This window comes from Podarcis liolepis (assembly GCF_965112155.1).
Source record: "Podarcis liolepis genome assembly, chromosome: 7".
NCBI lineage: Eukaryota > Metazoa > Chordata > Lepidosauria > Squamata > Lacertidae > Podarcis > Podarcis liolepis.
The window spans coordinates 53827452-53839798 of NC_139561.1; positions in this window are offsets into that span (position 1 = coordinate 53827452).

Sequence of the window (12347 nt, forward strand, 5' to 3'; positions counted from 1 at the left end):
TGATTCACTGGAAAGACTAGGAGATCTCGGGTCGTCGTCATCACTCATCTTTTCTTCTGCCTCCTCCCCTTCGCTCTCTGTTTCCTCCCTTGCCCGTGCCTCTGCTCCTAAACCCCTGACATCCATCCCCCCCTCGAAGCCCCCCATTCCCCCCTCCCCTCCTTCCGGTGCCGGAGCTGGGGGCTGCTGTTGCAAAGGGACGAACGTCGGATATCGGTCGCTTCCCGTGGCGGGCCTCCCTCTGAAGTCTCGCGGGTCTTCCTCCCTGCTCTCGTCGACAACGGTCACCTCCGCTTCCATCTCTGTGCCGCCGTGCTCGAAACCAGGGTCGTCCCCGAAAACGTCCATGTCCGTCTCTCCCTCACTTCCTCCTGGCGGTGTTGCTCGTCCCGGGCCTTCCAGCCACCGTCTGCGGAACTGCTCCTCTGGTCTATCGTCCCACCAATACGAGGGTTCTGATGCAGATCCCGAGGGTGACCCCTCCGGGGAACGGACGTCTTGTGTCGGGTCCTCGTCCGAGTCGAACCCCCGGAAAGTGCTGGCCGAAAGCGTGGGCGTGAAAAGCCAGTCGTCGAAAAAGTCTGCTGGCATAGGTCTATGGGGAAAGAGGGCATGAAACTCGTCTTTGAGGAGAGGTTCGTCCAAGGCGTAGCCCGGCACCCAGCTGTTCGCACTGGCCGGGGTGCCCTCCTTGGCGAGAAAGCATTCTACCCCCTCTTCCCCCCATCTGGAGTCCAAAATCTCCGTGACTTCGTTGATGCGCTCCTTCTGTGCCACTCCCGCGTGCCCTGTTCTGTCTCTGACCGGACTCGGCGCTGTTCCGGGTTCCTGGAACCTGTGCGGTGCCTTGTAGGGAGTGAGCACCGATCTGTGGAATACCGGATGCATTCTGGAACCCTCCGGAAGTGCCAGTCTGAAAGCTACCGGGTTGACCTGCTCTTCGACTTGGTAGGGCCCCAGTTGTTTATGCCCTAGTTTCTTCTTGGCCAACGACCTGGCCGGCACTGCGTGGGCTGCTAACCAAACCCAGTCTCCCACGTGGAGCTCTTCGCCAACCCTTCTGTGCTTGTCCGCTTGTACCTTGTATGCGTGTTTGGCCAGCTCCAGGTGGCGCCTCAGCTGATCGTGGACTTCCTGCAGCTCCGACGCGAACGCATCTGCTGTCTGCGGCTCCCCCTCCCCCATTCTTTCCAGTCCCGGGAAGGTTCTGGGGTGCCTCCCGTTGTTGGCGAAGAACGGCGTGACCCCCGTGGACACGTGCTTCGTGTTGTTGTAGGCGAACTCGGCAAGCGGCAGGTAATCCACCCACGTCGCAGGCTGTTGATTTGCATAACATCTCAGGTACTGCTGCATGATGGCATTGACCCGCTCTGCTTGCCCGTTGGTCTGCGGGTGTCTCGCCGACGCCAGGTTGATCTTGACGTTCAGGAAGCCCATCAGCTTCTGCCAGAAATTCGAGATGAACTGCCGCCCCCGGTCGGACAGAATAGACCGTGGCAGACCGTGAACCTTGAACACGTGGTCTATGAACAGTTTGGCGGTTTGCTCCGCCGTGGCCACCTTAGCACACGGAATGAAATGCGCCATCTTGGAAAACAGGTCCACCACCACCAGTACTGCCGTCTTGCCCCTCGAGCTGGGCAGATCCGTGACAAAGTCCAGGGCCACCCTCTCCCAAGGTTCGACCGGAGTTTGCAGCGGTTCCAACAGTCCGGCCGGCGGTTTGTGCACTGGTTTGGCCCTCTGGCAGGTGTCATACCTCGCCACGTAGTCTGCGACCTCCCCTCTCATTCCAGGCCACCAGAAATCCCTGGCTACTAATTCCACCGTCTTCTCCTTGCCAAAGTGCCCGGCCGTGGGCGCGTCGTGCAGCTGCTGCAGCACCTTGGCGCGAAGGTCGTCTCCCGGCACGTAGATGGCCCCCTTACGGATGAGCAAACCATCTCGTAGCTGGAAACCGTCGGCCGCAGCCGTGCCCCTTTGCACCTCTGCCATCTTTGCTTGCGCGAAGGAGTCATCCTGCAACGCTCGTCGCACCGCCTCCAGGTCCACAGTGGCCGCGGCGCACGCCCATACTGTTGGTGCGAAGATGTGCATGGCGGCCGCTGGCGTTGCGTCCTCCAGATACTGTGGCTTACGGGAGAGGGCGTCCGCCATGATGTTAGTGTCCCCCGGGACATACTCTATGCGGAAGTCGAAGTTCGCAAAAAACTCCGCCCAACGTATCTGCCTCTGGTTTAGGAACTGTGCCGTGCGCCAGTGCTCCAGATTCTTGTGGTCCGTGCAAACCTGCACCGTGTGCTTGGCGCCGATCAGGAAGTGCCTCCACGCTTTGAACGCTGCATGAATGGCCAGCAACTCCCTGTCCCAGATGGTGTAGTTCTGCTCGGACTTGCTGAGCTTCCTGGAGTAAAACGCTGCCGGTCGCCACACCCCCTGCTGGTCCTTTTGCAGCAGGACCGCCCCCACGGCTCTGTCCGAGGCGTCTGTCTCCACCCTCATCGGCCTGCTGGGGTTGACGTGAAGCAGCTGCTCTTCCGACGCGAAGAGACGCTTGAGTGCCTGAAAGGACTGCTCCGCCTCCTCTGTCCAAACGAACTTCTTTTTCTTGGAGCTAAGCGTGTCTGTGATGGCCGCTGTCTGCATCGCGAAGCCCTTGATAAACTTGCGATAGAAGTTGGCAAAGCCGACAAACCTCTGGACCTCCTTCCGGTTGCGTGGACTCTTCCAATCCAATACCGCGCGAACCTTGGCGCTGTCCATGGCGAGCCCCTTGTCAGACAACTTGTAGCCCAGAAAATCCACCTCCGTCACGTCAAATTGGCACTTCTCCAGCTTGGCGTAGAGCCTATGTTGCTTTAGTCTGGTCAGCACTTCCTTGACGTGTCTGTCATGCTCCTGCTGCGATTCCGAAAAGATCAGGATGTCATCTAAGAAACAGACGCACGTCTTGTAGAGAAGTCCCGCCAACACGTGATGCATGAAAGCTTGAAAAACGTGGGAGCCATTTTGCAATCCAAAGGGCATAACTCTGTATTCGTAGGTACCCAGTGGCGTGAACATGGCCGTCTTCCACTCATCTCCCTCCCGCATACGAATGAGGTTGTACGCCCCTCGCAGGTCTAACTTGGTGAACACTTTTCCCTTCCGCACCTTCGCCAGGAGGTCGTCGATTCGGGGCATGGGGAAGTCCGACGGCTTGGTCCCATTGTTTAAAATGCGATAGTCCACGACCAGTCTTTTTTGGGGCGTGTCTCGCTTCTTAACAAAGAATACTGGACTGCCCCCCGCTGCCTTGGACTCTCGGATGAAACCGCGCTCCAAATTATGATCTATGAACTGTTTGAGTTCCTGCAGCTCGTCCTCTGACATGGAATACAGTTTCCCCTTAGGCAGCGCCACCCCCGGCAGCAGGTCAATCTTGCAGTCATATGGTCTGTGAGGGGGCAGCCTGTCCGCCTCCTTCTCGCAGAAAACTTCCAAAAATTCTGCGTACTTGTGGGGAATCGCTTGCAGCGTGCCTAGCAGCAGCTGTGACTCCTCTTCCTCTCCTTCCTGCCGGGGCACGATGCAGTGTTCAGCACAAAAGGAAGAGCCGAAGATCAGCTGCCTCTGGTACCAAGCCAACGTTGGGCTGTGCTTGTCCAGCCAACTCATTCCCAATACAATGGGCGTATCCGATAGTTGAGTGACATTGAAGCTGATGATTTCTTTGTGATTTCCAAGTCGCATCGCCATGGGCGGCGTCTGCTTCACCACTTGCCCCCCTAGCAACTCCCTGCCATCCACCGTGACAACCTGCAGGGGCAGTGTGGCCGGCAGCAACTGTATAGCGTGTTTGTCGACAAAGTCCTGCCCTATAAAGTCCGCATTGCTGCCTGAGTCAATGGTGATTGGCACGTCAGTGGTGATTCCATTGGGCAGCTGGAGAGATGCGGTGAGCCTCACCACTGGTTTGGGCGGGAGGGGGTTCACGGGCTGTAAAACCTCTGGGGACTGCGTCACTAACACGTCTGGCTGGGCCCCAGGGCCTCTTCCTCCAGCCAGACTGCGTCGTTTCCCTGCTGTGGTCCCCCTTGCTGCGGTGCTGCAGTCACCATTGCCGAGGCTGCAGTCAGCTTGTGGAGCCTCTGGGGACACTCTTTTGCCATATGCCCTGGCTCCTCACAGACGTAACACTTCCTGTTCCCTCTAGGAGGCTTCGCTTTCACTGCTGCCGGTGCTAGGGCTCTGGTTGCTGACTGAGCCCTTGCACCTCCAACCTCCATAGGTTCGGCTCCTCCTCCTGGCGGAGGCGTGGATTGCGCCCGCGCTGCTTCTCTGGGAAGGAAGGAGGGGCCCCTGGCTGGTTCGCGCCCTCCACGCCCTTCGTCCCTGCTCCACGGACGTCCTTCCAGCCTCACCCCCACTGCCAGTGCCCTCTGAACGACCTCCTGGGTGGTTCGGGGTCTCTCCCCCCTCGCGATCTCATCTTTAATCGAGTTGTGCAGCCCCTCCCAAAAGAGGTCTCTTACAGGAGCCGAATCTCTGTCCCATTCCAGGGCACTGACCAAGGCGAAAAAGCGGGCATGATACTGCCTGACGCTGGCCCTCCCTTGTCTCAGCCCATGCACCTCCTTCCGTGCAAGATCCACGTCAATACTTGATAAAAAACACCCATCCATCGCTTTAATAAAGGCATCTGCATTCTGGAGCGCCGGATCCTTATCTCTCCATAAATTGCGTAGCCATGCTTTCGCATCCCCATGCAAATGGGACATGATGAACCCCACTCTCTCTTGTTCATCTCTAAAGTCTTTATGCAGCAGTTGCAGTGCGCACAGTACGTCGGCTCTAAAGTTGGGATACTGTTGCAGGTTCCCATCGAAGTGAGAGACCAGCCCGCCTGTCCGTCTCGCCAACCCAATCCCCTCCTGCCGGGGTGTCTGCTTTGTCAGCACGTCTAACCTGACCTGGAGATCCCTGCAGGCGGCAGCTGCCTCCTCCTCTCTCTTCCTGGATGCGAGAGCCTCGGCGTTCAGTTGTGCCACTGCGTTTCTGAGTTCCTCTATCTGCTGCTCAGCCGTCATGTCGGCTGCCGTTCGTGAGCTCGCTAGTAGGCACCTGTTTCTCTCCCCTCCTCGAGGCTGTAGATGCCCACAAGAGGGAGACGGAGCTTACTGTCAGAGCTGCTTGAAGATCCTAGCTCACAGAGGATCACGCTAGCCAGCGATCATTAAGTAAAAGTCTTTATTGAATTACAGTTTCCATTCTCACGCTGCTGCGCGCAACTCTACGTCTAGTAGCTAGATCGGCGAAGCTCCGTCTGAGTCTCCGCCCCGTGTGCACCAACTTAATATCCTAGCCTTGCTCCACCTTTTCCGCCTGACTGTCCTCCTCTGGGTCCCTCTACCCCCCGGGGCTTCTTCCTTCCGGGATTCTTCTGACGCTGACCCGGACCCTCCTGCCTCCTTGCGCCGGGCTTTAGGACCTGGCTCCCTTTCGGGGCTGCTTACTGCGCCGCCTTCCTCTGCATTTGAACTTGGCGCGCGCGCCCAACCTTCCACTTTCCTCTTAACCGTTTCTTCGCTCCCCGATGGAGGTGTGGCCACTCCTGACTCATGTCCTCCCTCCTGTGGTGAGCTGCCAGCGCTTCCCCCCTGGCTCCCTTCCTCTTCCCTGCTTCCTGGCGGTGACGCTGGTCCCGATTTCCAGCTGCTCCCCCCTGAGTCCCCTCTGGCTCTATCTTCCTGGGGTGCCCCCCTAGACTCCCCCCTTGCCCTGGCCACTGGTGCTCCTTTCTGTGAATCCTCTGATTCACTGGAAAGACTAGGAGATCTCGGGTCGTCGTCATCACTCATCTTTTCTTCTGCCTCCTCCCCTTCGCTCTCTGTTTCCTCCCTTGCCCGTGCCTCTGCTCCTAAACCCCTGACAGTACTGAAGACTGGGAAAATGAGAAATTGAGTGTGTCAGATTCACCCTTCGCTAGGAGGCACTAAACGTTGCTGGTCCCTCCGCTGTGCCAAGAGAGTGTCCTTGCATCCTCTCTCTTCCCTGCAGCCTGGTCCTAGAGGTCTTCCTGATCCAGTCTCACACTCTTCCATTGCACCTGACTGGCTTTTTCATTGCATTCCCATGTGCCAGCCTTCACAGCCCAGCCCATCACTTTTCACCCCCCAAAAGGCTAGATTCCGTGCCCCGCCCCCCAGCATCTGAATGCACCCAAATGCTGCTACTTTGTACAGCAGTTCATGTGAGCATTATGGCAAACAGCCCCCCACCCCACTGGCAAGCTCTGTAACTTCTCCTTTTAAAAGTGCCTTTGGGCAAGATGCAACAAGTCTTTATACACATGGTGCCTCTTTGTCTGTGATTTGACTTATGCATAACAAAGACGAGGGGAAAACCATAATAGAGCTATAGAGGCTGCGCTGTTGGCAATGGGAGATAAATTATTAAGTAGATGCAGGAACCGAGACTCCACTTCCTGGCATCTGCAGACTGGGGTGTTGAACTTCTGAGCATTGCATAGTGACAGAGGTGGGGTGGGGGTGGGGGCTTGCATTGGGGGAGTGATCATCATCCCTCCCCCCTTAGGACTGCCTCTCTTTTCTGTTTCAGATGTTATAGTCGAATCCACCCCATTGTTATCTTCTGCAGAATCTCTCTTCCCCCTCCCACTTATTAAACAAAGCACAAATGATGGCTTCACACTTCGCTGAGCTGGTCACACAATTTCTCACTGACAGCCCAGGGTAAGCCATTTCTGGAGTCAGGAAGGGAATCTAGCACTGCAAGGGGTGGGGCAGAAATCTCTATCTATATGAAAGAAATGCAAAGTTGATGACACTTAACTGCTGCTGTCCAGCTACATTGTAGGCAGGTGATGAATGTTCAGCAGTCATGATGATTGTTTGCAGTCTGTTAAGTAACTATGACAGAGTACAGTGAGAAAGGAAATGCTGATAACACTTTACTGAAGGAACCTGAGCCAAAACAGTGTATAATTTGAGGAGAAATAAACAGAGAGCTTTTGTTTTCCTTAGGTCAGGCCTTGTACACAGCAGGGAGACGTTCAGCCAAAGATACAGAGGTGAAACACATTCAGAACTACACAGCAGACCGCTGTAAAAATACATGACCAAGGTCAAGCACACCTGTTTCGTCAGGTTCTATACTTCATTCTAGTCTAAACAACACTCCAACAGGGCCATCCAACTCACTTTCCCTTTCTACCCACCAAATGTGGAGGGAAAGACCAGCTTGGCAAGGGCTAGCAAAACACTGTGAGACAAGGTGCTTTGAGGATGGGAAGGTGGCAGGGCTATGCCAGCTGAGAAATTCCTGGATCCTCAGCTGGTCTTCCTGCCACCATGTGACAACACAGGGCCCTGATTGCTGTATCAGCATGGAACTGGTGAAGGGATTGGGCCTGATCATCCTGCCCCCTGCCACCACCTTCCTATGCATTCGTGTGAGCATCTGGGCTGTGGGTGCTTATCTAGGATAAATGCTGTGGAAGCTTGTCTTTGAATCCTTGAATGCTAGAATTGTAGGGTTGGAAGGGACACCAAGGATCACCCTGCCTATGCCCCTGCAAGGCAGGATTCACAGCCTAAGAATCCCTGGCAGGTGACCCTCCAGCCTTCAAAGAATCCACCACCTTCTGAGGTCCTCCATTCCTTTATCAAGTAGCTGTCACTGTCAGGAAGTTCTTCCTGATGTTTGGCCAGACTCTCCTTTCTTAAGTGCAAGTTCAGTGGCCTGTTGGCACTTTAATACAGCCTCTGCTGACCTGGTGCCCTCCAGATGGTTTGGACTACAACTCTCATCCTGGGGCTGATGGGAGTTATAGTCTAAAACATCTGGAGGGCACCAAGTTGGTGCAACCAGCTTTAAAAGAAACCCCCTCATCAGCTATAAACCATCCAGGCAAGGGTGCTGTTGTGGTGTTGCTGCAGACAGTGCTTTGAGGGATGTCATGACTCAATCTCTCAAGGTCCTGGGAGGAATTTTCCTGTAAATATTTTCCTGCTGATCTTTGAGTTTCAAGGGAGAAGCTCAGTTTAACTGGTGATGTCTGGGCAACAAAAAACAACTGTTATCTCACCATTTGGCAGCATCTCTCATATACAGGGCAGAAAATGAAATGTTCTGGGTAGAGGGGAGGAGAAATATATTGTGGAGAATAGGGGGCAGGGAGCATATTGCAGAAGGCTCATTCTAGTCCTCAAGCCCAATTCCTGAGGCCAAACTCTCAGGATGCCCCAAATTAGGACAAGCACATGGAACCCCAACATGTGGGAACTCTTTTCAGGGACAATTGCACCAGTGTGCTAATGCCACAATGAGGCCTGAGTAGTTTCCAGAAGCATTATTTATTTATTTATTGCTGATCTGTGACATTTATACCCTTTGGTTCTCTCCCCCCCACCCCCGCTTGCCCCACAAAAAAGAAGTTGCCAGAGTGGCTTTCAGAATTGAGTACTAAGACTAAGCCAGTCCTTACCCTCAGGACCACATTCCAACAAGACATGACACACAAGGAAAAAGGCACAGGAGGGTGGAGGGAAAAGCAAGCTCAAGCACAATGTTGTATGATTTCGTTCTTGCTTAAGCTCAGAGGCAATGAACCCACAGCCCTCACGTTGTTGCTGGGCTACAGTTCCCATCACCCCTGACCGTTGGCTGTGCTAGCTGGGGCTGATGGGAGATCTAGTCTGTTATGTACTGAGTTGAATAGGATTGGTCCTAGAACAATAGGATTCAGAATGCAGCAGTCTGATTGGTCCTAGAACAATAGGATCCAGAATGCAACAGTCTGATTGGTCCGCAGGAGCCACCCAATCCAACTCCGGGTGGAAGTAAATCCGCAAACTGATTGGCCTACAGGAGAATCCCAGAATTAGCTAATCACGTGGGGCCCATTGTGCAAATAATGTATATAAAGCAGACATTTCGGGGAGACTTCCATTCCTCACTACTCTGAGCTGAATAAAGAGTGTGAAATCCACACTTGACTCCGAGTATATTTCATAGTCCAACAACATCTGGAGTGCTACAGGTTCCCCATCCCTGTTCTAGCTGCTTTTGAATAGCCAGAATTATGGCGGAGGGCACTGCAATGGAAAGAGCAGAGGAGCAGTACCTCCCTTTAACAGAAAACTGATGCATGTAAAATAGCCATGGGATGGTGTTCAATGCTAGTGCTACTCAGAAGATAATAGACACGACTATCTTAGGTTCATTCATTTCAATGGGCCTACTTGGGATAGGATTTAGTGGCATATGACCCCAGGCCTTGAAGTATTTCCCTTCTTTACGCTGGTGAATGTAGGCTGTCCTACCTGTTATGCGTTGCTGTGCCTTGAAAAGTGCTCATATTCCACACAATATCTCTTTGTCTGTTCCACTTTCGCAAAGGCTGTGTCTCTAGACTCTTTCCCCAGACTTCCTTTTGTCTGGGACTTATTTGCCTATGGACTTTGCCTTGTTGACCTACTCAAGTTTATTCAGTGGGTGTCTTCCAGACAACCTAGCCAGTGAGCACTCACTCCGATTTGTTTCCAGGGTGAAATGGCAACACTGGTTTTCACGAGCGTTCATTCTGATTGGTTTGCAGGGAAGGTCAGCTGACATTGTGTCCCAGCCAGGGTTCTCCCACACTTTGCAGTACGTTTCCCCATCACTTTCCTTATTGCAAAATGTCTGCTCTTTTGGGGAAGCGGGTTTGTTGTGCAAGAGCTTTCCTTAGGCACCAGGCAAAGGCCTTCTCATGCTCCCCAGTCTTTCGGCCCTTAACTGGAAGGGTAGCATTGTGGTTTATTGTCGTGTGGTAGGACCTGCTGTTCTCCCTTTGTATAGCTCTGCTTTTAGGTTTTTATTGTTGTTCTTCATTGGTTTTAAGGCAAGTCTCCAGAGTGGATTCCTCTAACTCAAGGTTTCTATAACCTCTAGGTGCTCATCAATATTCTGCACAATTAACTTTAGTGAGAAAACCCAGTTTGCACCATTAATGTGCTCTCAAAAACCTTATGGAATTGTATTCACTGCGAGCAGCATTAAAAGTGAAAATCTAAAACAGCAGCCCTTTAAACTTCAGTAAAGCTAATCAAAGGCATTTTCCTGAAAAATTAGAAAAGGGATTTGATGAATATCAGTTAAATGTACTCTCTCACAATCATTCATCAATCCAGCTGGGTTTTGAGATGGTTATTAAACTTTCCCATTGTGCCTCTGACAAATGATTGCCCCAGCTGTGTTGGCATATTTATTTATAGGCCACCTTTATACTGTAGGGGAACTTGATGTTGAACTCCGGGCAGCTCCCATCAGCTGGGCTCATCCATTCCAGCATCCTCTTCTCACAGTGGCCGCCAACCAGATGCCCTGATGGGAAACTTGCAAGCAGGACCTGGGCACAGAAACAACACTCTCACCGCTTGTGCACTTCAGCAAGGGGTATTCAGAGCCATACAGCTGCTGAATGCCCAGTAACAGGCAAACAGTGGGCCAGGAGTGGAAGCCCTACACCTGGGAGACCAGGGTTCAAATCCCCACTCTGCTTCTCAGCCTAACCTACCTCACAGGGTTGTTGTGAGGATAAAATGAGGAGGACAAGAACTCTGTATGCCACCCTGAGCTCCTTAAAGTAAAGGAAACGGGCATTTCCATATTGGTGGCACACGGTCTCTTCATCCTGGGGCTTCAGTCATTGAAAAATGGAGCATGGGATGCTACTGCCTGTGGGGAGCATATGGAAAGAGGCGGCAAATAGGCAAACCCGGCCACTTCCCGGGGAAGCTCCCGGGACAATCTCATTGCACAGCATGCCTGAGCTGTTACGTGCCGGGGTCAGCATATGCTACAGTTTATTGGGATTGCAGGGAAGCCTTTGATTGAGAACCGCAAGGCAGACAAGCGGCTGCAGCAGCTGAAACAAATGGAAGATCAAGGTGGGGAGTGAATACCAAGGGCCTGGAATGCAGGAAGATCCTCGAGTTCTGTGGGAAGGTGTCTTTGATTCATGAGAAGTTGCTGTCTGTTGGCTGATGTAACGAAAACAACAGCAGCAGCAGCAGCAGCAGCGACAGGAACACGTCACTGAGGCGGCTTAACTAGCTGCATCAGATTAGGGATGTGCGGCATAGTCTCTGATTTCAATAGTCACTTTGGGAGTAGCATACAGCTGAACAAATGACTTAGCCCTCCCCCAGAGGAACTGCTTTTTGACAAGAAATTCCATTCTTTTATGTCACAAGACTCCCTTTCATCTCCCTTGTTGCTTCTCAGGGTCTTTTTTTGCCCTCACTGCCCTCAGCCACATTTGCCCACTTTCTGCTGTTTGATCTGATTGGCAGGGGATGACCCATGTGTTATCCATGAGCAGCTGTGACATCATTGTAGCAGAGCCAGTGGCATGCTGTCTCAGATAAAACCACACAGGCCACCGGAGGCAGCTGGATTCAATGGCAGTGTGTGCATATAAGGCTGAGAGCAGTGAGGGCAAAGAGGTGGTGATGATGGCCAACTTGGATAGTTTTAAAAGGGGCATTAGGCAAATTCATGGAGAATAAAGCTATCAAGTATTAGTAGTCAAGATGACTGTACAATCTCCAAGATAGATTAAAGGTAAAGGGACCCCTGACCATTAGGTCCAGTCATGACAGACTCTGGGGTTGCAGCGCTCATCTCGCTTTATTGGCTGAGGGAGCCAGCGTACAGCTTCCGGGTCATGTGGCCAGCATGACTAAGCTGCTTCTGGCGAACCAGAGCAGCACACGGAAACGCCGTTTACCTTCCCGCCAGAGCTGTACCTATTTATCTACTTGCACTTTGACATGCTTTCGAACTGCTAGGTTGGCAGGAGCTGGGACCAAGCAACGGGAGCTCACCCTGTCGCGGGGAGTTGAACCGCCGACCTTCTGATCGGCAAGTCCTAGGCTCTGTTGTTTAACCCACAGCCCCACCCGCGTCCCAGGATAGATTACATACACTCCAATACAAAGCAGCCCCAAATTGGGATGCCATCTTCTGGGGCTAAACTTTCATGCAGATTATGTGATTGCATAAGATTCCAACTCCCCTAAAAAGTGTTTTTCAGGATGAGAGTGCAGCCCGACATTGCAAGAAACCACTTGCGAGAAAAACGGGGTGTTGACAGATGTGATTATCAGAATCTGATAGTGAACCCATGTTTTATTTTGATCTCTGTGATAAGTTTTTATGCCCCTTCTTTGCTTTATTGTATGAATTTTTAACCTGTTCTTAACTTATACAACACATATATCTGCCCAATTGCAGGGCAGCCTTGTCAATGGCAGGCTACTCTACATAGCTACTAGCCATGCTGACTACATTCTCCCTCC